At 39.1% G+C, this 25,276-nt stretch overlaps 1 protein-coding gene and 1 non-coding gene across 8 annotated transcripts in view; both read right to left on the bottom strand.

Moving 5' to 3' along the window:
- The window catches only part of DIS3L2 (DIS3 like 3'-5' exoribonuclease 2), a 351,641-nt gene that overhangs the window by 255,168 nt on the left and 71,197 nt on the right, over positions 1–25,276 (bottom strand). The window lies entirely within an intron of this gene.
- On the bottom strand, positions 7,080–7,294 carry LOC111561997. Its single transcript, XR_002745069.2, has one exon. It is a non-coding gene; the product is annotated as a small nucleolar RNA U3 (small nucleolar RNA).

Raw genomic sequence — 25,276 nt, 5'->3', positions numbered from 1 at the left:
GAGGGAGAGAGGGAGAGAGGGAGAGAGGGAGAGAGGGAGAGAGGGAGAGAGGGAGAGAGGGAGAGAATCCCAAGCAGGCTCCAAACTGCCAGCATGCAGCCTGATACAGGGCTCAATCTTACAAACTGTGAGACCATGACCTGAGCCAAAATCAAGAATTGGATGCTTAACCTACTGAGCCAACCAGGTGTCCCTCTAATATTATTATTGTTTCTATATATCTATGGATTCAATTGCCTATCATTTATTTAGAATAACTGCATCTCTTTGCATGAGAGAAATGTTCCTGTAATTTTCTTATATGACATTGTCTTTGTCAGATTTAATAGCTAGGATATGCAGTCCTCATAAAACAGTTTTCTATTCTCTAAATAGTTTTGTAAGATTGGTGCTATTTTACTTTCTTAAATATCTGAAAGCATTCACCTGTAAAGCCATTTGACCCTGGAGTTTTCCTTGCTAAAAAAAAATAAAAATAAAAATAAAAATAAAAATAAAAATAAAAATAAAAATAAAAATAAAAATAAAATAAAACACCTAAATTAAAGATTCAATTTCTTTACTAGATAAAAAATTATTCAGATTTCCTATTTCTTCTTCTGAACATTTTGCTGTGTATTTCAAGAAATTTGCCTATTACATCTAAATTTGGCCTTAACTTTTGAAAAATACTTTCACTGGGTATAGACAGATACCTAGGTCGGCAGTTATCTTCTTTCTGTACTTTAAAAGATATCATTCTATCATGGCTTCCATCAGATTCATTTGAAAAGTCAGCTGTTGTTCCTATGAAGAAATCTTTTTTTCCTATCTCTTGTCAAGAGTTTTCTCTTTGGTTTTTGTAAGTTTTACTAGAGTGTGCCTACATATGATCTGTTGTGCATTAATCCTGTTTGAGCTTTCTTGAGTTTCTCAAATCTGTGGACTGACATCTTTTATACAGTTTGGGAAATTCTTGGCTATTATCTCTTAAAATACTATTTGAGTTTCATTCTCTCGTTCCTTTTCTCTTTAGCTCAAATTAAATGTAAGGTGTTTTCTTCGTGTGTAATACGTGTTTTATCCTCATTCCTGTATTTTCTTCTATTTTCTCCATGCCTCAGTCTGTTTTACTGAACTATTTTCCAGTCTACTAATCCTCTCTTCTGTGGTATCTAAATTTAGCAAATCATATATACTGAATAAATCAGTCTCTATTATTTTTCAGTTCTAAAATTCCTATCCATTATCTTTCTATAGGTAACAGTTCTCTGGTGAAATTCTCCATCTTGTCATCTATTCTCTTGAACATATTGGCTCAGTTGTTTTTTTTTTTTTTTTAAGTTTATTTATTTTTGAGAGAGAGAGAGAAGCAGAGAGAGAGGGAAACAGAGAATACCAAGCATCTTCCATGCTGTCAGCACAGAGCCCAATGTGAAGCTCAAACTCATGAACCATGAGATCATGACCTGAGCCAAAATCAAGAACTGGACACGTTAACTGAGCCATCCAGGCGCTCTGGCTCAGTCTTCTAGAATCAGTTTCCTACTACACCAAAATCTAAATTACCTGCGTGTTTCTATTGGGTTTTTTTCTCTAGGTTTTTGATCATTTGTCATACATGATAATTTTTTATTAAATGCTAGATAACGTCAATGCAAACTGTAAGAGCTCTAGAAGATATTCCCTCCTTCCAAAGAAGATTCACTTTTCTTTTAGCAGATAGAATGGGAACAGATCATGCTGATGCAATTAGAAGCTGAGAAGATCTGAGGATGGATTTTCTGCTTTTTTTAAGTACATACTGTCAACCAAACACTTTTACTGTGGGATACAAAATACATACAATAAATGTACTATAATTCAATAATTAGTCAAGAGTTCATGTGACTTATGAAATGTACTTGGGCAGTTTCCATATTACAGATGGTCTTCCATATACATGTTTATATGAATTTTACCTTTCTTGGATTTTCTTCCTCTACTAATCCTGGGCCCTCTATTTGCAGGCCCCTTCCAAGTCCCTGAAAAACCTTCCCTGCAATGCATATAGGCACATGTGTGCATTCTCTGTCTCGACCCACATTAGAGATTTAAGATGATGGCCCAGAGAACAGGGAGTGAGGAAGGGAGCAATGCCCTGCCCCAATGCTGTTTCTAAGAACTAACAGCTGTCAGTGGAAAGCCTCAAAGGCAAAATGGAAGAACGGGAAATGAAATGAACAGCGATTCATTCTTTAGTCAATTTTGGACATCAAAATAGTGTCAAATAACTGTAAAATGAATGAGTTTAGGAAAGTCATTTAATTTATTAATTCTAAGACAAAAATAACACTGCAAGTATCTTTCTCCAAAGGAACTTAGCTAAGGAGATGACTTATTTTCTGCCAGAAGAAGAGAATTTTCCTTTCAAATTAGAAAAAGTTAAAAAGCACTCTGGCTTTTGCATTTGTTAGTTTCCAAATGTTAAGATATTCCTTATGGTTCTAAACAAAGAAACAAAAACAGGTTTTGAAAATAAGACTTCCTGAATCCATTCAGGCCTAACAGATGATCTAAACTCTCTGTATGTTCAATGAGGGCACCACACTGTCTGCTATATTCAGGATATAGTATTCCCTTATCTGGTGTACCACAGATGTCCAAAATAATATTTGCTGAATAAATCATCACATCAATGAATTAAGAGAAAACTGACATAGTACTTTCTTTGCTTTAGTTTATTATTAAAACTATATTTTAAACTATTTTTAAATAATTTAGTCATAAAACTGACACTAATACATTTTCTAAGTTCCATACAGCCTTAATAGAAGTACGTTGAAAGATGGAAGTATAAACAAAAACCCAAATTCAAGAATTTTATGATTTAGGGACTGACTTTTCATCTGTTGTCAGACTTTGCCCCCTCACGAATTAAATAAATATTCTCTGGCCTATTTAGAAATGAGTACATGAACAATGAAAAAGAAGTAATACAGTTCAGTCCACCTTGCAAAGTAATCCACACGGGCAATATGCAGTATTTGCACAGGCCCGAAAAGAGTGCCTGTCACAGAATAGGTACTCAAGAAATGCTAGTTGCATTTTTAATATCATATAGCAGGAGTCACTGGTAAGAAGCAACACAAATAATGCCCAGAAAAAAACATCAAATACCACTGGTATGTGAACAGAAATAATAAGAAAGGACTCTACAGTATGGGTGAGAGGCATCTATCTGCAGGTTTTTCAATTAAGCAAAACAGCAACCTCGAGTAACAATTGTGGAGATATAAAGGAAAGCCTTCCCAGTGGCAACGACCTGTGTAAGGGAGAAAAAAAGAGATACAAGCAGAGAACTGGAAGCAAAGGAAACAATGTGTGTGAAAAGAAAACGTAGACATGTAGCTGTATGGTGCCTATTCAAAGACCTCCCTTCTGGGGCGCCCAGGCTAAGGTTACACTGAAGGTTGCCCGAGAGGGCAAAGGGCAGGTCATGGAAGGCCTTTATGTCACACAAAGGAATACGAATGCAATTGGCAACAAAGAGCTAAAAGCTAATATTAACTGAAAAACAGGGCAGCTATAGCATCTGAGGCCTCTAGGAAAAAACAGACAATTCTGGAACAATTGAAATCTACAACCATACTTATTTAAAACCAAAGGAAATGAAGATGAAGACAAATTTTAAGAAATCTGTAAATATTAATCAAGAAACATTACATAAGACATTTATAATCAACACCGTCCACCTTTGATATATCAAGCTCCCATGTGCAAACATCCAGCAAACCTGACTTGATCCAACGCTGTATTTTCTCTTCCAATTAAAGTTAGTTCTTCAGAAAACAAATTTTTGCTTTGGAAGACTACTAAGTTTAGTAAATTCACCCCATGCTTTTTACTCATAAGATTTCACATCAAAAGATCATTTTTCTTACGTTGTTTGGAAACCACAAAATGGTTCAACAAAGATTTATTCCCCAACTACTGCATGTCAATTATGGCCACTAAAAGCAAGGACAGGAAAACAAAAGAATGAAATTCACACTTTAAAAGCACCTATTCCAGACAATATTTTTGGGTGACTGTAGCTCATTAATCCTGACCAAAAACTTCCTTCCATTTACATACAAGTCTCCTAAACCTCAGAGCCCCTAAATAAAGTGTCTGGAATGTGGACCCCAATCTGACTTGAAAAGCTCATGTTCTTTCTCAGATGCCACGAACATAAACATAAATAAGACACAGCTTTTGCCCTCACCAGCTTAAACTTGGGAGGAGACATGCTTATAATACATAGTTCTTTTGCCTAAAATATTCTCCCCTCCCCTGAATCTTCATTTGACAAACTCTTCTCTCAAACTGAAATTCAAACGTCATCCACTTGAAGAAATTTACATCAGTTCCCTTGGGCACAGCTGTCTTCTACCCTCCTCTGAGCTCTGGCATGTGTCTTCCAATCTCTGTAAGGAATGTATCAGGTAGCACATGGCGGCTCTGTTTACAGATCTGATCTTGGGCGGTCAAACTGTGTTCATCTTCACTCCCCTGGGCCCCGGGCACAAAGTGGCCAATGAAAAAATGCTGGGTAAATGAACGGAAGGTGGAAATCACCCAAAGAGAAGTGCCAGTTTAAACTCTGAATGTGCACAGAGGCCTCTTTGGGAAAGTGTATAAGAAAAGAAAAGATGGCTCAGGACGGGAGATTGGGAAAGGTCTACAACTAGGTGGAGGAAAGAGAAATCAACTAAGAACAAACCAAGGAGAGAAACAGAACTGGACCACAGAACTGGGGCATGGCCACAAAGTGGTTGGAAATCAATGGTCTTAAATCACTGCAGAAGCTCAAGGAAAATGAAAAGAAAATGACTGATGAAAATGGATAGGAAATTAATGATGACCATGAAAGGAACAAGTTTAATTTTTTTTTTTTTTAGTTTATTTATTTTGCAAGAGAGAGCAAGCAGGGGAGGGGCAGACAGAGAGAGAGGGAGAGAGAATCCCAAACAGGCTCCACACTGTCAGCACAGAGCCTGACACAGGACTCAGTCTCACAAACTGTGAGATCATGACCTGAGCCAAGATCAAGAGTCAGACACTTAACCAACTGAGACATCCAGGCACCCCTGAAAACAACAACTTTAGTAGAATGGTGGGTTGGAAGCCAAACTGAAGAATCTAGATCACTATCAAGAAAGAGGCAGTGGGTCCAAAAAAGTCTGGCTATAAAGAAAGAGGAATAGGGCGCCTGGGTGGCTCAATTGGTTAAGTGTCCAACTTTGGCTTAGGTCATGATCTCACCAGTTTGCAAGTTCGAACCCTGCTTCAGGCTCTGTGCTGACAGCTCGGAGCCTGGAGACTGTTTCCAATTCTGTGTCTCCCTTTCTCTCTCTCTGCCCCTCCCCTGCTCATGCTCTGTCTCTAAGTAATAAATAAATGTTAAAATTTTTTTAAAAAGACTTTCTTTTCCTTAGAAAGAGGGACAAAACAGAAGAATAGAAAAGTATGCACAAAACAGGGATCTGTACACTTAGAAAAATACACCCCTGTGCCTGACTTTGGAGTACAGATTCAGCCTTATGCTTCTGTATCCACCAGAGAACTGAAATCATGTCCAACGCAAAGTGCCAGAGATAACACACGTAGGAGAAACAGCTAACATTGAAGATGATCAAACCAACATTTGAAATATCAACAATATCAAAGGATGGATGGAAAACAAAAGGTAAAAACTAAAGAAATAATTCAAAGTCTTTTATTGATTGGGCTTAATTATTTAGGAGGGGTATGACCCAGTAGTTCACAGATACCATTTGAAGAATTTTCTCATCTTCTGACCCAATAAATTGTACAATTGTACAATAAACTGTACTCTGAGAATTTAAACTTAAGGACACAATACTAAGAGGGGAGCCTGGCTGGCTCAGTCGGTTAAGCATCTGACTCTTGATTTTGGCTCAGGTCATGATCTCATGGTCTGTGAAATCTAGCCCCATGTGGGGCTCTCTGCTGATGGCACAGAGACTGCTTGGGATTCTCTCTCTTCCTCTCTCTCTGCCCCTACCCTACTCACTCACACACTCTCTCTCTCTCAAAAAAAATAAATAAAATAAACATTTAAAAAAAAAGGGGGAAACAGGGGTGCCTGGGTGGCTCAGTCGGTTAAGTGTCCGACTTCAGCTCAGGTCATGATCTCGTGGTTTGTGGGTGCAAGCCCTGTGTCAGGCTCTGGGCTGACAGCCAGGAGCCTGCTTTGGATTCTGTGTCTCCCTCTCTCTCTGCCCCTCCCCTGCTCATACTCTGTGTGTGTCTCTCTCTCAAAAATAAACATTTAAAAAAAAATAAGGAAACAACCCTAAGAAATAAAAGTTATGTATTTGAAGATGTTCTCCACAGTATTATTTATTTTTTATTTAAAGAAATTTTTTTAATGTTTACTTGTTTTTGAGAGAGAAAGAGACACAGAGTATGAGCAGGGGAGGGGCAGAGAGAGTGGGAGACACAGAATCCAAAGCAGGTTCCAGGCTCCAGGCTCTGAGCCGTCAGCACAAAGCCCAACATGAGGCTCAAACTCACAAACAGTGAGATCATGACCTGAGCTGAAGTTGGATGCTCAACCGACTGAGCCACCCAGACACCCCTCCACAACATTATTTAAATAACAAAAAAATTATAAATAGTTAAAATGCCCTATAACATAGGAAAGCTATTAAAAATAAAAAATATCCACCCAATGAAACATTAGGCAGTACTTAAAAGTGATGATTTATTCAATCACTTTCTGAGTGCACTAATTTGTGTTTAGAAATCTTAGTAATAAATGAAGATAATGTTTATAGTAAGTAAAAGATCATAATACTAAATCATACACACATAATATGATTATTGTACATTCATTGTATAAAGGTATTTTGAAAAGCAGGTAACAAAGACACAAAACGCTAAGAGGACAATAGGACTTAGGTAATGAAGTAAATGTACTGCCCATGTGACATTCAACAACATGCTTTCTCAACAACAAAAACAATAATAAATAACCTCCTTCAATAACAAACAAAAACAACCTGGGCATATACAACTCAGTAACTGCCTGCAACCTTTTTTTTTCATTTTTTCCCACTCAGATGGCAACTCTTCCCTCTCACTCTCCCAAAGGAAGAGAAAAACAGTCATCAGGGAGAGAAAAAGGATAATCAATGGCAACAGCTCCAGAAGCAACACCCAGAGCCAGCGGCAGGCTCAGGAGAGGGCGCTGCACCCGTGGTTTCAGGTGCTCGACACGTTCAGAGAAACTTCTCTAGGACCGAACTGCTACTGAAAGCATAGTCTTCCCACATACAACATTTTATAAAAGGGAACTTTTGATGCTCCGGAAATAACTCACAAAACAATAAAGCAAAGGATCATCAATCCACAGGCTAGATGACTGAGGGGTACCATTTTGAAATGCCCAAAATAATGACCTGCGTGTGAAAAGGAACAGAAGCAACAGACATCATATACTGCTCATACAATGGATGAAATACCAAAGAACACAGGACATTTCAGGGCCAAAATTGTGTATATATTCACAAGACTAATTCCTTTTGAACCGAAAAAGTTTAGGGACAGTATATTTTAGTGATACGTTACAAAAATCAATTTTTACTAAACATGGAGTCCCCAGATGACCCAATAATTCTACTCTTAGGTATACAACCAAAAGAACTGAAACATGGATTCACACAAAAATTTGTTCATGAATGTTTATAGCAGCATTATTCATAATAGCCAAAAAGTGTAAGCAATCCAAATGTCCATGAACTGATGAAAAGATAAAATGTGGCACATTTGTACAGTGGCATATTATTCAGACATAAAAAGGAATAAAGAATTGATAAATGCTCTAACATGGATGAATATTGAAGACATGCTAAGTAAAGAACCCAAGCACAAAAGAGAAATACTGTATGATTCCATTTATATGAACTGTCCAGAACAGAGTCATCTATGGAGACAGAAAGAAGACTAGTGGTTCCCAGGGTCTGGGAGGGAAGGGGATGGGAAGTGAATGTTTAATGAGGATAAAGTTTCTTTGGGGGATGATTAAAATGTTCTGGAATTAGACAGTGGTGATACAACACTGTGACTATTTTTAAATCACTAGACTGCACTCTTTAAAGTGGTTTTAACCACACTCAGATACCACCTCATGCCAGTCAGAGTGGGTAAAATGAACAAATCAGGAGACTATAGATGCTGGCGAGGATGTGGAGAAACAGGAACCCTCTTGCACTCTTGGTGGGAATGCAAACTGGTGTAGCCACTCTAGAAAACAGTGTGGAGGTTCCTCAAAAAATTAAAAATAGACCTACCCCATGACCCAGCAGTAGCACTGCTAGGAATTTACCCAAGGGATACAGGAGTGCTGATGCACAGGGGCACCTGTACCCCAATGTCTATAGCAGCACTCTCAACAATAGCCAAACTATTGAAAGAGCCTAAAAGTCCATCAACTGATGAATGGATAAAGAAATTGTGGTTTATATACACAATGGAATACTATGTGGGAATGAGAAAGAATGAAATATGGCCTTTTGTAGCAACATGGATGGAACTGGAGAATGTTACGCTAAGTGAAATAAGTCCAATAGCATAGGGGAAAAGGAAAAGTCATACAGAGAAAGACAGATACCATAGGTTTTCACTCTTATGTGGATCCTGAGAAACTTAACAGAAGACCATCGGGGAGGGGAAGGGAAAAAAAAAAAAAAAGAGGTTAGAGAGGGAGGGAGCCAAAACATAAGAGACTCTTAAAAACTGAGAACAAACTGAGGGTTGATGGGGGTGGGTGATCGGTATTGAGAAGGGCACCTGTTGGGATGAGCACTGGGTGTTGTATGGAAACCAACTTGACAATAAATTGCATATTAAAAAAATAAATAAAGTGGTTTTAAAAGTAAACAAAAATAAAATGATTAAAATGAGGATTTTATCTCAATAAAATCATTACTCTAATCATTTTTAGCATAATCTAACCTCTCTTACCAAAGTAAATGTCAGAATGAAAAGATAATTCCAATATAAATAATAAATCATTTTTATAATGTGGGTACCCTATTTATTAAAGAATTATATTTCCTTTTGATAAACTCCTAACATAGATATTTGAACAGTTTCAGACTCCCTTTGTTTAGATTTTCTTCTTCTAGTTCTTTACCCTTCCAGCTATATTATGCTTTTTCTTTAAAATCTCATCTGATGCAATAGCATATGACAGAATAGCATAGGGGAAAAGGAAAAAGAATAATGCTCACATTATTAGAAGGTTTTTCATACTGTGGACTGTTTCAAACAAAATTTTGAAAACTGAAATACCTTTTCAACATACTCTAAATTTACTTTTGCAAAAAGACTGTAACATGTTGCAAACTACTAAAAGCAGGCCTCAAACAGCGGGTTAGGAAAAAAGAAACAGAAAACCTAGGTCATAACAAACATGTATGAAACACATTCTAAGAGGTAATTTCTCAGGAAAAAAAATTTGAAACTGAAGATTAATAGAAATGACATGATTATTTGAACTTAATATAAAAATCATCTCCTAAAACAAATCTTCTAAAAATGGGAGAGGAGGTGGATTACATGACACTTATTGATTGGAATAAAAACAACTTATGATAAAGATTGAAATCAGGGCGCGTGAGTGGCTTAGTCGGCTAAGTCCCCGTCTTCGGCTCAGGTCATGATCTCACAGTCCATGAGTTCAAGCGGCACATCAGGCTCTATACTGACAGCTCAGAGCCTGGAACCTGTGGCAGATTCTGTTTCTCCCTCTCTTTCTGCCCCTCCCCTGCTTGCACTCTCTCTCTCAAAAATAAACATTAAAAAAATTTTTTTAAAGATTGAAATCTTTGGGGCGCCTGGGTGGCGCCGTCGGTTAAGCGTCCGACTTCAGCCAGGTCACGATCTTGCGGTCCGTGAGTTCGAGCCCCGCGTCAGGCCCTGGGCTGATGGCTCAGAGCCTGGAAGCTTGTTTCCAATTCTGTGTCTCCCTCTCTCTCTGCCCCTCCCCCGTTCATGCTCTGTCTCTCTCTGTCCCAAAAATAAATAAATGTTGAAAAAAAAAATTTAAAGATTGAAATCTTTTTTCAATAAACTAATTAGTAAATTTTTTTCCAAATACGCCTATAAGAATAATCTCTCAGTCCTTCTTTGCTAGCTAAACGGAGAAAGGAAGTGTGTGTGTGTGTGTGTGTGTGTGTGTGTGTGTGTGTGTCTTTGATCAGGGGGAAGGTGGTCAGAATCTAATTCTGCTAAAATAAGGAAATCATTACTCCCACAAATCTCTGAAGACCCAACAAGTCACACTGCACTCACAACTCTTCCCCAGGACTAGCTATAATATAGTAATGTCATATACACCTTTCTCCTTTCTCTACAATGCTTTAGTAGTTTTTATTTTAAAAGAAAGAAAAGTTAGTTATTTAATTATCCACCATCAGTGCTTCTCAAAATTTAAAGTTCATACAAATCACTTGGGGATCCTGTTAAAACACATACTATTCACACTGGTGGCTGCCAGAAGGGAGGTGGGTGAGAGGATGGATGAAATGGATAAAGGGATTAAGAGTACAGTTATCTGGATGAGCACCGAGAAATATACAGAATATTTGAGTCATCATATTGTACACCTGAAACTAACATATCACTGTAGGTTAATTATACTCGAATTAAAAAAGAACTAAAAACAAAAACAGTCTTATTCAGTGGGCCTTGGGGTACTGCCTGAGATTCTGCGATGCTGCTGGTACGTAACACACTTTGAGCTACAAGGATCAGGAAGGAATACCACATCCAACACCAGGTACATACTGCAGAGGACAGGCAGACGGCCCAGAGCCAATATACCCAGGGGCTGCAAGGCCCAAGCTCCTCAATGTCAAAAGCCAACTACATCTTATCCCAAAGGATCTGAGACTACGGTCTTTACAGACTGAAGATACTCCATTGTAGCACATTACAAACAATGAGACCTCACTCCGATGGTTACAGAAAAAGAAGTGACTGTGCACCAAGGATTCCAACAGTACCCACGCTCGTCTTGGCTTCACACAGCAAGATGTGCATACTCACCTCTACGACTGGTCTCTGCACCCACTGAGCAGGAACCTCTGACAAAGTTGACAAGGACTCATCTCCAGCCATCCCTCTTCCCCTCACAGCCTCCATTCCCACTGTAATAAACAACTTTCAGGATTTAGAGCAGGCCAGGCTCTCCCTTCCATCAAGCCTCTAGTTCAAACTTACTTTACATTCAGACTTCATCTCCTCCAGAAATTTATTTCCCAAAACATTCTTTGAGACTCGGCAGGCTAGCAGGGTGTCGCACAGTGCTCCAGGACTCCACGGCTGCACTCACCGCTCTGTATCGCTCCACTTGACAGACAGTCTCAGCCTGGGTTCCTCAAGAAAATCAAGCCCTTGTACACTAAGGCACCCACTATGCGTAACAAAGAAGCTTCTCTACTTTGAATCTAGAATGGCACTATTTGGAAGAACTGAAAACACAGGCACTCAAGTCACTTTCTATGTTATGCGGTTTAGAACCAGATCCTGCCTATCTTATTCCATACCATGTTCCTAAGGTATAGCGTGTTGCCTGACTCACAGCAAGCACTCAACAAAACCTTGATGGAGGGGGGACCTGGGTGGCTCAGTCAGTTAAGCATCTGATTCTTGGTTTCACCTCAGGTCATGATCTCACAGTTTCGTGAGTTCAAGCCCTGCACCGGGCTCTGCACTGGCAGCTCGAAGCCTGCTTGGGACTCTCTCTGTCCCTCTCTCTCTCTGCCCCTCCCTCACGTGCACTGTCTCTATCTCTCTCAAAATAAATAAGTAAACTTAAAAAAAAAAACACCATATTATTAGAATAACTCTAAAAAAACAAATCACATAATCCAGTCAACTAACTTCCCAGAACCCATGGAGATAAAGACTCTTTAGAATTTTCTGCTTAAAAAACAAAACACTCAAGAACTAAAAGCTCCAATTATTGAGATGGAGTCAAAATTGGAAGACCTTTCACAACATAGATGTCATGCTGTTTAAGGCTAAGAACGAGGGGCCTGTGTTGAGTCCTATAGTGCTTGCTAGGTCAGGCGGGGCAAGGGCCTTCGTGAGGCCTAACCAGGCCTCTAGAACTGGGCTCCACAAACTACTTGCTCATAGGCCAAACCCAGCTGTTTTTGTACATGAAGTTTTACTGGAATATAGCTGTTTTCAGGCTACAGAGGCAGAGTTCAGAGGTTGTGATGGAAACTTATGGTCAGTAAAGCCTGTAACATTTACTATCTGGCTTTGACAAAAGTTTGCTAACTCCGGTTCTAGAATGCTACCAAAAAAGTCACCATCGGACGTCTCCCTTCTCCTGGCCAACTGTCCCCAATGCATTTGCTCCTAAAACCTGATCTCGTTTTCTAGAGAGCAGGTCCCTGTCTCCACCTCCATTCTGTGTGCTGTGTTATCACTTCACTCTTTTTTAATTTTTGTAACCTTTATTTTTGAGAGAGAGAGAGACAGAGTGTGAGCAAGGGAGGAACAGAGAGAGGGGGAGACACAGAATCTGACACAGGCTCCAGGCTCTGAGCTGTCAGCACAGAGCCCGATGTGGGGCTCAAACTCATGAACCACAAGACCATGACCTGAGCTGAAGTTGGATGCCCAACCAACTGAGCCACCCAGGTTCCCCTCACTTCACTCTCTTACCATCCAAACCCAACCTCTTCGAGTACTCAATCTAGTTCATTCCCAGTAACTTGTTCTCAAATGGTAACTTTTGATCTGTGTCTTTACTAATTAAGTTTTAAGTAATTTGATGTATTTTGGAAATCTCTCACAAAGACAGACTATGAGGACCAGAAACCTCAGGCTCCGCCTCTGGGAAACCCAGGCTAAGGTACTGTAATTTAAGTTTTTCTCACATCTGCTATCCCTGTGTCTTTTATTCTTGAATCACTACCCTGTCTTAACCTCCTTCCAGCTCCCTAATGCCTGTATGATCACAGCTGAACTCCTTTACTAGCATGAAGACATTTCATGATGTGACCCCACCCACCCATCATCTATTAGCCTGGCCTCGTCTCCTGCCACATTAAATCCCTATCTTACATTTCAAGCTCCAAAACACTAAAATACCTGTAATTTTCCAAATCTACAATGTCCCTTTCCCTAGTTGCCTAAATTTATAATATAGTTATGCATATGCCCTAAATCATTTCTAGTTTCCATAAAACATGGGATAAGATATATCTATTGAAATTTTTAAAATAAAAACTGAAGAGCAGTAGCAAGCAACAATATCACAACACTACTAATAATGATAAACACCGTATGGTTTATAAAAATTATCACACGAATGCCAGTACATTTCCTTAAGACATAATTTCCTTGCCTTTTATACCCCCAAACTGTACCATTAGCTTGATGCAAAGATCAACAAGCTTACTTTGCATCACACGTTGTACTTTCAAGCAAAAATTATAAAACTAGAGGTGACCTTAAAGACCATCTAGATCTTTCAGGTGTTTCTGAATTCCTCCTTCATTAATGGAGATGAATTTGTAGTAAGCGATACAGAAGCTGCTGACTGATCTCCATAGTGACAATGGCATACACTTTTCAGATGGCTAGTCAAGAATGCAACATATGATCAACCTAATTAATGCAGTGTGACAGTCATTAGTGCAGTTCACCACATATATGCTCCTATCCCTACTTGTAGACACTTGGCAGGATGACACTTCTTGGCCCTCCTGTGGTTGAGGAGGGCCAGGTGACTCATTCTAGCCAATGAGGTGTGAGTAGAACTGATGGGGTCATTTCTGGGCAAGGACATTTTAAATGTCCAAGGCTCTGTGGCTCTTTTCTGCCACAGAAAAGGGGAATACTCCTGTTAGCAGCTATTTCATTCAGCCTGGGCTCTGGGGTGAAGATAATACAAGGCAAGGCCCTAGATGATCTTGATGGGCAAACAGCATGGGTACAAAATAAACAATGTTGTTCCACAGTATAACCTTAGCTATCACAACCTTCCAGCAATTTAGATCCTTCAAAGAAATGCATAGTGAGACACCAACATTTTACATCAACATTTTATTTCTACTGTAAATAAATGTTATCAGCGGTAAATTCAAGAGCTGGAAATAGCAAGTTTGAGTTATTACGTGCTCTTGACCAAACAATGCCTCTCAGTCTTCATTTGAAGGAAGAATAATAGTAATAGTTGACATTTCTTAAGCACTTAACAATGTGCCAGCATTGCTAAAAGTCCTTCATCTACATTAATTCATTCCATACAATGAACGTGAGTTTCACCAAACCACCTCCACGGAGTTACGGAGGACTGAATTAGTTTTCTAGAAAATAATCCTGAAATATTAATTGGGAGTTTCCCAGCACAAATAAGCTACTCTATCCTTAAATGATACATTCCTTATTTCAGACATTTCAATTTGAATTACGGAGATCTGAAGGCATGTTTAGAGCAGGCAAGAACCTGAAGTATTTGATCCCAGAGCTGGCAATAATGAAGAAGAAAAGATGATTGTTAAAAATAGGTTTGTGTATATAACAATTTTGGGAAAATCTGATCATGGTAGTAGATATACCTTACCTACCATATTGCTATGGGTGGAGGCTCCAAAGACCTTGCCCTCCATCATTAAGTACCTTCCAAGTCTTTTTCGGGCCTGTCATACAGGCCAGGAAACCAAACAGTTCTAAGAAATCCTAATTCCACTGGAATTGAGAACAATCCAAAATGATAGTGGTTATATAAGAGACTGGATTAAGTATAATCTAGTATGATGGATGCATATTTAAAGAAGAACTTGGAAGACAAAACTTTAAAACAATCACTTGAAGGAAAAGTTAGTTGTCAAAGGAAACAATTTACTGTACGAGACCGATTTCGTGTGACCATAAGAAGGTTTGGAACAGCCACTGAAAATTAGGGATTAAATGTGCACTTTGATTTTTTTGTTGTTTGTTTAATTTAGAACAAGAGTAGTAACTCCTATCAACGCTTCCTTTATTCTTTCAAACCCATTAGTACTTTCTTTCTGTGCCAATCTCTTCTAAAATACCCATCCGTACTTCTATTATTCCTTTGCTGAAGTGTAAGTATCTTTGCATAACAGTAAGTTTTCTTAGTAACTGTATAACAGACCTGTTAAGAAATACAGAATAATTATCCCTGCTTCTCCACCCTCCTTAATTCATGCATAGACTTGGCTCTATTGAAAATTAAGTGAAATAATCCTGTCCTAAGAGAAAATTAGACTTCACTAACAAAGTGCTTAATTGATTTATTCCAACTATATCCTCTCTGTCTGATGCAAGTGCTCTCAACAAATACCTAAGGGATAAACGAATAGCATTATAGTTTTCCAGTGGCTATCAATATAGCAAATCGACTCCAGCCTTTCTTACTATAGTTTTAAATATTCAGACAAAAAATATAGGAACTAATTTTGAATGAGTAGAAATTTCACTTGACCTCTACCTCTGACTCTTTAGCTAATCAGCTTCTGTTTCACACTGTAGAACAGTCTAATTTTAATATGCTCTTATCCTCCTCCTTTACTCGGATTTTCCCTGGGTCACTCACTATGGCTGCATCAACTAAGCTGCTCACCCTAGTTCGCAATCAAGCAAGGTAGGCAACATTCAAACAGCTTTGGCTCCTCCTCTAAGAGGCCTTAGCTTTTAACCCACCTCCCAGATCCAAGACACCAGACCTTAATTCTGGGCTCCCAAATCCCCTTTGGTACAACAACAACACAAAAAAGGCCCAGAATTCTGGCTCTCAGGGTTGGTCTCCTGCTTTGGTTCTTGCTCCCAACACTGCTCTAGCCAATTCTCCTAGCATGGCAATCAAATAGCATCCTTGACTCCAGCCCAGGGGCCAGCTCCACCAGTCTGTTTATATTGAGAGAGTCCTATGCCTCTGAAATCAGTCCTATGTCTCTGTCAGAGAAGGACCCACCTCTACCATGGCAACTGCCTACCTGCCTTCTGAACACCTGTGCCACGTGCCCCACGAGTTTGTGATCTACTCTCAGGTCAGGATGACAGCTGGGTCTGTAACCCCTTGTTCAGCAGGCTGTAGCTCTTGAGGTAACTTTATAATTGGGTCTCTCAGTATCTGATCCGCTATCTAGAGCAGATGTCTGGTAAGGTTATGGCACATTCCCAGCCCCTGCCTTCATAATGCCCTGAGAAGCTATCATGCCTCTCTAGTCTTAAGACAGAACCGCTAGAATTCTAATTAATTTTTTCTAAAGCAGCTATTTTCTAAGAATTAATACTAAGCCTTTGGTCATTTCAACTGATACAATTATCCTCTTTACCCACGATGGGAACTCAAGATACTACCTAATGCTAAGGTATATATTACTATTTCCTAGATTTATGCTGATTTTTATGATACTTGACAATTTCTATCTACATATCCAATAACTCTCTTCTTTTTATCTCTGAAATAACAAATAATAATGAGCTCATGAAATTCAGAGATGTGAATCTGAATCCCAACTCTGTCATTCTCTAGTTATATATTCCCTAAATAAGTAAAATGTGTAAGCTAAGACTCAAGTTTCTCATTCACAAAACTGGAATAGAGACAACAGCAGACTAAAGAATGGTATGATGCATTAAATATAGTTCCTGGTACATAGCAAGCCCTAAAAAGTTAGCAATCATCCAACATCCGCAGGGTTTATATATTTGTGATGCACTATATTGGGCTACTAAAAGAAGGAAAATAACAGGGTAAACTTATTATAGTTAACAAAAAAGATGAAGGACAAAGTTGTTTAGTGATTATGGAGATGAACTTAATGGGACAAAGGGAAGAAAAGGCAAAGAGAATGCAAGAGGCAGGGTGAAGATCAAATAAATGGCAAAGGGAGTGTTTACAGAGCAAAGAGCAGTATCTGTGGGGCTTCTGCAAAAGGGGCCAAGGCCACGGGCGCCTGGGTGGCTCAGCTGGTTGAGCATCCCACTCTTGATTTTGGTTCAGGCCATGATCTTGTGGTTCGTGGTTTGAGTCCCACGTCAAGCTCTGCATTGACAGTGCAGAGCGTGCTTGGGATTCTCTCTCTCCCTGCCCCTGCCTCTCTCTCTCTCTCTCTCTCTCTCTCTCTCTCTCTCTCTCTCTCTCAAAATAAACTTAAAATGGGCGGCGGGGGGGTAGGGGAGGCTGGCCCACAAGGCTGTTGGTCTTCTTGGAAGGCAGGGACTGGAGTTTTTTTTACCAGTCTCTAGGAGAGTTGGGAGGGCCGCACTCAGCCGATGGCACAGCAGGGACAGAGAGCCTTACTCCACATGTTCCTCCCCGAAAGTGGAAATTTTCACAATCCTCTCTTGCCAAATCATTCTCAACCCGAGTCATTCTCATCCTAAAACAAAACAAAACCTCTCTTCTCCCTTCCCATCTTCTTTCTCTTTTAACTTTTTTTAATGTTTATTTATTTCTGAGAGAGAGAGAGAGAGAGAGGGAGAGAGAAAGTGGCAGAGAGAGAGACCCACAAAATCCGAAGCAGGCTCCAGGCTCTGAGCTGTCAGCACAGAGCCCGATGTGGGGCTCAAACCAATGAACTGTGAGATCATGACCTGAGCCGAAGTCAGACACTTAACCAACTGAGCCACCCAGGCGCCCCATCCCATCTTCAAACCTTAGTGCAGATGGAACCTCCTCTAGGAAACCTTCTCCAGTCCTCTCATAAGAGTTTGGTGCCCCATAATGACATGTATTTCTTTCTATTTTGCAAACCATACTACAGTTGTTCCCATCCCCATCCCATCCAGCCTACGAGCTCCTTAACAGCAAAGCCTGTGACCTTTCCCAGGCTGAACCTCCAGGATCTAGCACAGAACAGGGTGCAGGATGAGAAGCCAACAGGTACCTGGCGCAGTTCTGGGCAGAATCAACAGGACCTGTGAAATAGCTCCTAATCATTTGGAGGACAGGTCTCCCCCCGCTTTGAAAATCTGAGGGAAACCAGACCCTCAGCCTAGAAAAACACACACACACATGCACACACTCACACAAAAGAAAAAAGAAACCCTATAAGAGCAAGAAGCTGAAAGTCATGAGATCTGGATTCTGCTCCCTGGCCCTGCCAAAAACTTCCAGTTCCTAAACAAGTCACTTAATGCCCCAATTGACAAAGTGAAGAAACTATCTTTTGTCCCTCAACTATCCTTCATTAGATGTCTGTAATAAAAACTACATATATATACTACAAAAGTGGAAGAATTCTAAAATTAAAATTGTTATATAAGAGCAAATTATTTTGTATGATTGCCTCACAGCTTGATTCTTTAACAGCTATCTATTTTGCCAAAAAACATGCTGTGAAATAAATTGACTATTTACTACTACAGCTAAAAGAATTGTTGTTTTTTCTAAAACCAAAGGCCCTGTAGTTTACATACCCAAGAGGGGGTGAGCACAACAAGCATAAAGAAGCAAAGATGAATAATCCAATTAATTCACATTTGCTCACACCATTGACTACAGATTCCTCTGACAACAATATGCTTTTGTACTAACAAACCTGTAATACAATTGGCCAGTATGCTTTGAGATGTTTATATTCTACATGTCAGGGATGCTTGAGGACAGTCTGAATATTCTCTTCTCTCTAGTTTGACCCTGTCACCAACAACTGTGACAGGTGGGCTACAGCCAGCAAGGCTTCCCGCTTCAGAATGGGAAGCTATGAAATACTCTAAGTAATGAGGCCCAAGAGACATACCTAGTGGGGTTGACTTTCATATAAAAAGCAATTATCAGGCAGTCACTGTGAAGATCCTTAGGAGCTCCACAGAAAACGAATAAGTCAAGGAACCCTGGACCATCCTCTACATTTCAAACCTGCTGACAGCTGAAGAGGGCCTACGCACACACCAAGGCAGTCCCTCGGTCATCTCCCTTAATCTACTGCCAGCAACTCAAAGGGTCCTCCTTGCCCGTCTAGGCTTTTCTCTGTATCCATACCAATCCCTGCTCATGAGAAAGGGCTCAGGATCCGGTAGATCAAAAAATGCCTTCCTAGATTTGAGCAGACCATATGGACTATGAAAGTCTGAGTCTGTGGACACCCATTTCTCTGCACCTCTGCCCCTCTGCGTCAGCCTGTTCCCTAAACCAAGCACAGCTGAAATTTTTGTTTTGTTTTTCAAAAATTATCTTTTTAATGTTTGTGATACATGATATTCCCGATTTCATTCCTGATATTGGTGACCTGTGACTTCTATTTTTGTCAGCTGTACTTGAGGTTTATTGATTTACTGATTTTATTATAGAACCAATATTTGTTTTTCTGCTTTCAATTTCATTGATTTCTGCTTTAGACACAGATGAAAGTTAACCACCATGTTTCATACCCTCCTTGTCCAGGGGCACAGGTCTCTCCACAGTCTCGTCAGCTGACCTCTAAATGCTGGCTTACCCAAGAACTCGGTACTCAGCCTTCTTTTCTTTAGCTACACTCTCTGAGTGATCTCATCCACTACCTCGGATTTGACATTACATATCTGCTGATGACTCCCAAATTTACATCTCTAGCTTCAATCTTTCCTTGGAGCTCCAGGCTCATTTGTCCAAATATCTTATTGTTTCTTTATTTTCAGTTATTTTTTATGGCTTTACTGAGGTATAACTGACATACAATAAACTGCATATATTTAAGGGCACCTGGGTGGCTCAGGCATTTGAGCATCCAACTCTTGATTTTGGCTCAGGTCATGATCCCAGGGTCAGGGGATCAAACCCCGTGTCAGACTCCACACTGAACATAGAAGCTGATTAAGATTCTCTCTCTCTGTCTCTCTCTCCTCCTCCTCCTCCTCCTCCTCCTCCTCTGCCCTTCTCCCCTGCTCACTCTCTCTCCAAAATAAAAAAAAAAAAAAAAAACAATTACATATATTTAAAGTGCACAAATTGATTGGCTTTGACATACATACACAATTATGAAACTATCCCATCAAGATAATGAATATGTCCATCACTCCCAAAGCTCCCTTGAGGCCCCTTGGTAATCTATCTTTCTTACTCCTGCCCCAAGCAACCAATGATCTGCCTTTTGTTCATACAAATTAGTTTGTATTTTCTAGAGTTTTATATAAATGGACTCATACAAAGTGTATTCTTTTTTGCTTAGCTTCTTTCATCCATCATAATTTATTTTGAGATTTGTCCATGTTGCTGCATGTATCAATACTCCATTGATTTTTTTTTTTTTTTTTAACTGCTGAGTTGTATTTGTTGAATAGGTATAGCAAAATTGGTTTTCATGCCTTCGGACACTTGGGCTGTTTCCAGTTTGGGGCTATTACCAAAAAAGCGGCTATGAGCTCATATGTAAGTCTTTATGCAGACAAATGCCTTCATTTCTCCAAGGTAAGTATCCAGGAATGGAGTGGAATGGCTGGGTCATGTTAAGTATACACTTAACTTTTTCAGAAGTTGTCAAACTGTGTTCCAAAGTGAATATACCATTTATATTCCCACCAGCAGTGCATGAGAGTTCCAGCTGCTCCATACCCTTGCCAACACTGGTTATGGTCAGTCTTGTTAACATCAGCCATTCTAGAGATTTTATAGTTGTATCTTGTGCTTTTAATTTGTATTTTCTTAATGACTATGTCAAGCATCTTTTCCTATGCTTATCTGCTATCCATATATCTTATTTAGTAAAGTATCTCTCAAATCTTTAATACAGTTTTTAAATAGGCTGCCTGTTATTGACTAAAAGAGTTCTTTATAGTCTAGATAATAAAAAATCTTTGGTCAGATAAATGTTTTGCCTTTTTGTAACAGTGTTTATTAAAAAGCAAAAGTTTATAATTTTAATAAAGTCAAATTTATTATTTCTTTTATGCTTCATATTTAAGAAATATTTGTTAAATCTAAGATCACTAAAAATTTCGCCTTTTTCTTATAGAAAGTTTATAGTTTTTACACAAACATTTATATCTACAATCCACTTCAAGTTAATTTCTGTATATGGTACAAGGTAAGGGTCAAAGTTCATTATTTTTCATAAGGCTACACAATTGTAATAGCACATTTGTTGAAAAGAGATCTTTTCCCCACCAAATTATTTTGGCACCATTGTAGAAAATCAAATAATCATGTATGTGTGGGTCTACTTCAGGCCTCTCTACTCTGTTCCATCAATCTATATGTCTATCTTGACATTACCACACAGTTTGATTATCAGAGCTTTATAGTAAGTCTTGAAATCAGGTGATAGACAGCCTCCAATTTTGTTCTTGTTTGTTTTGGCTATCCTAGGTCCTTTGCACAACTATATAAATCTTAACATCAGCTTGTTAACATCTATAAAGAAGCCTGCTACAATTTTCTTTGGGATTGTGATGAATCCATCTATCAATCTGAATAGAATTGGTATCTTAGCAATACTGAGTCTTTTAATGCATGAGCATGATATTTTTCACCATTTATTCAGACCTTATGTAATTTTTCTCAGTTTATAAACTATAAAACGTTTATAGTTTTAGTGTACATGTCTTACACATCTTTGGTCACATTTTTCCCTCAGTGTATCATAATTTTGATCCTATGAAAAAGATACTTTAATAAATTTTGAAATTTCCAATTTCTCATTGTTAATATATATAAGTACAATTGATTTTTTATATCAACCTTCTGGCCTTCAACCTAATCTCACTTATTAGTTCTAGCAGCTTTTTGTAGATTCCTTAGGATTTTATATATAGAAAATCATATAGTCTGAGATTAAATACAGTTTTACTTCTTCCTTTCCAATCCGAATGCTTTTCTCCCCTATTGCTTTACTGTACTGGCTAGAATCTCCAGTACAGTGTTGAATAAAAGGGATGAGAAGGGACATTCTTACCTCATTCCCAATATTGGAGGAAAAGCATTTAGCCTTTCTTCTTACTAAGAATGGTGTTAGTTTTAAGTATCTCCTAGATGTTCTTTGCCAAATTGAGGAAGTACTCTTATTTCTAGTTTGCTGTGATTTTTTATTATGAATTGTTGTGGACTTCTGTCAGTTGTATTTTCTGCATCTATTGAAATGATGGCATTCAAATGAAATACGGTAAGTTTGGTCTGTTAACTAGGTGAATTACATGAAATTGCTTTTCAAATATTAAACTTTGCGTTCCTGAGATAAACCCCATTTGCTCATGCTATATTACCCTTTTAGTATAATATGTTGTTGGATTCTATTGGCTAATATTTTGTTGAGGACTTTTTCAACCATGTTTGTGAGGAGTACTGGTCTATAGCTTTCTTCTCTTACAATGTCTTTTCCTGGTTTTGATATTAAGGCAATGCTGCCTTCTTAGAAGTTGGGAAAGGTTTCCTCCTCTTGCATCTTCTGGAAGTGTTTGTGTAGAATCGGGATTATTTCTTCCATAACTTAGTAGAATTTATGAGTAATGAACCATCTATGCCTCCATATTTTCTCAACATCTCTATTAACATGTCTGAAAAGAAATTAAAACTTAACATGGCCAAGCAGAACTAATAATTTTTGTACCCAAACATGCTCATCCCTACTATTCCTCATTTCAAATTAATGACATCATGTTCACCCATTTTGCTTAAACCAGAACCTTAATCCTTCATTCCCTGCTTTCATTAACCCTACTCCTCAAATCTATCTTCAAGTCCCATTAGCTCTACTTTCAAAATGTATCTCTACCTCTCTGCACCTTCACTATCACGGCCCGGAATATACCTCCTAACTGGCCACGCCGATGCACAATTGCCCCCACTACATTCCATTCTCCAAATAGCAGCCAGAGTGATTTTTGGCTATATAAGACCATGTCACTCCCTGGCTTAAAACTCCCATATGGCCCTTAATCTCTTCTGCCTTTAGATATTAACTGTAAAATAGAAAAACAGCAAGCTGTGTCTATGTAGTCTGAATATACTGACAGTGGGAGCACTATAAGAATTTCAGTAAATTCTTATCTGCTTAACTAGCTCCAGTGACCTAGGAATTACAAAATCACAAACTTAGGCCTCTTGGGAAAAAACACAACTTGGCTGTGTTGAGTCTTAAAGGAGGTATAGGTTTTTGTCTAGAAGCAAAGGCACCAAGGCAGAAGTAAGAATCCCCAAGTCCTAAGCTGTCCTTCTAGAACATGACAACAACAAACACTTTCACCTCCAACCTACCCTCATCTTCCTAGGCTTCCTATCCAAAGCAAGAGTGGTTCATACAATACCAGGAAAGGCTGTGCCTGCTGGTCTTAAATACAAAGGAGGTGCAAAACAGGGAAAATAATGCAACTAACTTATTTATTCATATGTTTGGGTTTTTTTAGCCATCCCCTGCTGCAGCCAAGGTAGGAAGGATGCTAGGCAACTTGGCCTTGCTCTTTTTTAATCAACCTCGTCCACCTCTGTAGAGCTCAACAGGTGCTCTACTATATGCTCTCCATTCCTATTCTTCAACCAGTCAACATCTTACACATGTTCCGGTCAGCGCCAGACTCACCCAATTTGCTAACTACTCTTCTATTTCTTTCTATTCTGCCCATTCTCACTCCTTGAGTTAAAGGAAACCACCACCTTTTTGTGTTCCTTCTTCGGATCATCTTCACTCTAATTCTGCCTCTTTACTCCCTCAAATGACCTCCAGGAATACTTCCTTTAGTTTGATCAGGCCCTAATGCACTCCTCTTGCCTTCTTAGATATGGTCAACACTGCTAAATGACGCTTTCCAGAAAAGAGAAACTGGCCTAAATCAATCTATGTTCCTAGGACTTGGAACCAACTCTTAGCTGTGCTTTTGGAGAATCAAGGGAGGAGACTACAGCCACAATTGGCAGCAACTGGGGGTGGGCTGGGGGTATCAGGACTAGGATAACTAACCCTCATAAAATACTCTTCACTTAACTTCACAGCATTAACTATAATTATCCTTAAATTTGTGTATTATTAGTATCTGTCTCTTCCTGCACTCCCCATCAGACTAAAAGCTCCATAAGGGTTAACAACTATGTCTATCATGGGGCGCCTGGGTGGCTCAGTCAGTTAAGCGAATGACTTCGGCACACATCATGATCTCATGGCTCATGAGTTCCAGCCCTGTGTCTGGCTCTGTGCTAAGAGCTTGGAGCCTGGAACCTGTTTCAGATTCTGTATCTCCCTCTCTCTCTCTACCCCTCCCCCACTCATGCTCTGTGTCTCTCTCAAAACTGAATAAAAACGTTGAAAAAAGATTAAAAAAAAGAAAGAACTATGTCTATCGTGATCATTATTAACATCTCTACACCTTACAAATCCCTGACATATAGGTCTAACTCAGTTACTCCAGCCCTGTCGGATAAAACACAAATTGAATTTATATCTCAACAAAGCTCTGAGATAAGGTAGTACTTCCCCCATTTCTGGAAAAGCTAATAATAAAAACCAACATTTCTTGAGCTGCTACCATGGGTTAGGCACCATTCTAAGATTCTTACATGTATATTCTCATTTAATCCTCATCACAAACGTATGAAGTAGGTACTATGATTATTCCCATTTTACAGATGAAGCATTTGAGGCACAGAGAGGTTATATAATTCACCCAAAGTTATACAGATGAGCTGCAGAAAGGGATTCAAACCCAAGCCTAAAAAGCCCACTCTATTATTTCCTATAGTACCGCTCAATGAAGACAACACCACATTCCTCAATACTGATGAACTGAGCCAAATAAAAGATGCTATGAATAAATGCTACAAAGAAAAATCCAGACTTAGACACACAAGTTGCCAGTTCTACATGACAATTCAAAGAAACTGCTACTATAAATGATTCCAGTGCCTGACTCTCATTTAAAATAATGGTCAAGGGGCACCTGGGTGGCTCAGTCAGTTAAGCATATGACTTCAGCTCAGGTCATGATCTCACGGTTCATGGGTTTGAGCCCCACGTCAGGCTCTTTGCTGACAGCTCAGTGCCTAGAACCTGCTTTGGATTCTGTGTCTCCCTCTCTCTCTGCCCCTCCCTGACTCACACTGTCTCTGTCTCTCAAAAATAAACATTAAAAAAATTTTTTAATAAAAAATATTAGTCAAAAACCACATCTTTCTTTTCAATTGACAGACATATATGGAGAATGAAACCCAGAATATTCTCATGTTGAAAACATTTCCTCTGCCACCAGATCTCTGTTTTATAAAAAGAGTCTATTTTTGTCTGCCAAAGGAAGCCCAATCACCAAACTGGACCCTACAGAACTAGGTATGAGTTTTCCCATAGAGGCA

This window comes from Felis catus, chromosome C1 (assembly GCF_018350175.1).
Source record: "Felis catus isolate Fca126 chromosome C1, F.catus_Fca126_mat1.0, whole genome shotgun sequence".
Lineage (NCBI taxonomy): Eukaryota > Metazoa > Chordata > Mammalia > Carnivora > Felidae > Felis > Felis catus.
The sequence above is the reverse complement of the archived record's forward strand: the minus strand, read 5'-3'. Positions and strand labels throughout refer to the sequence as shown.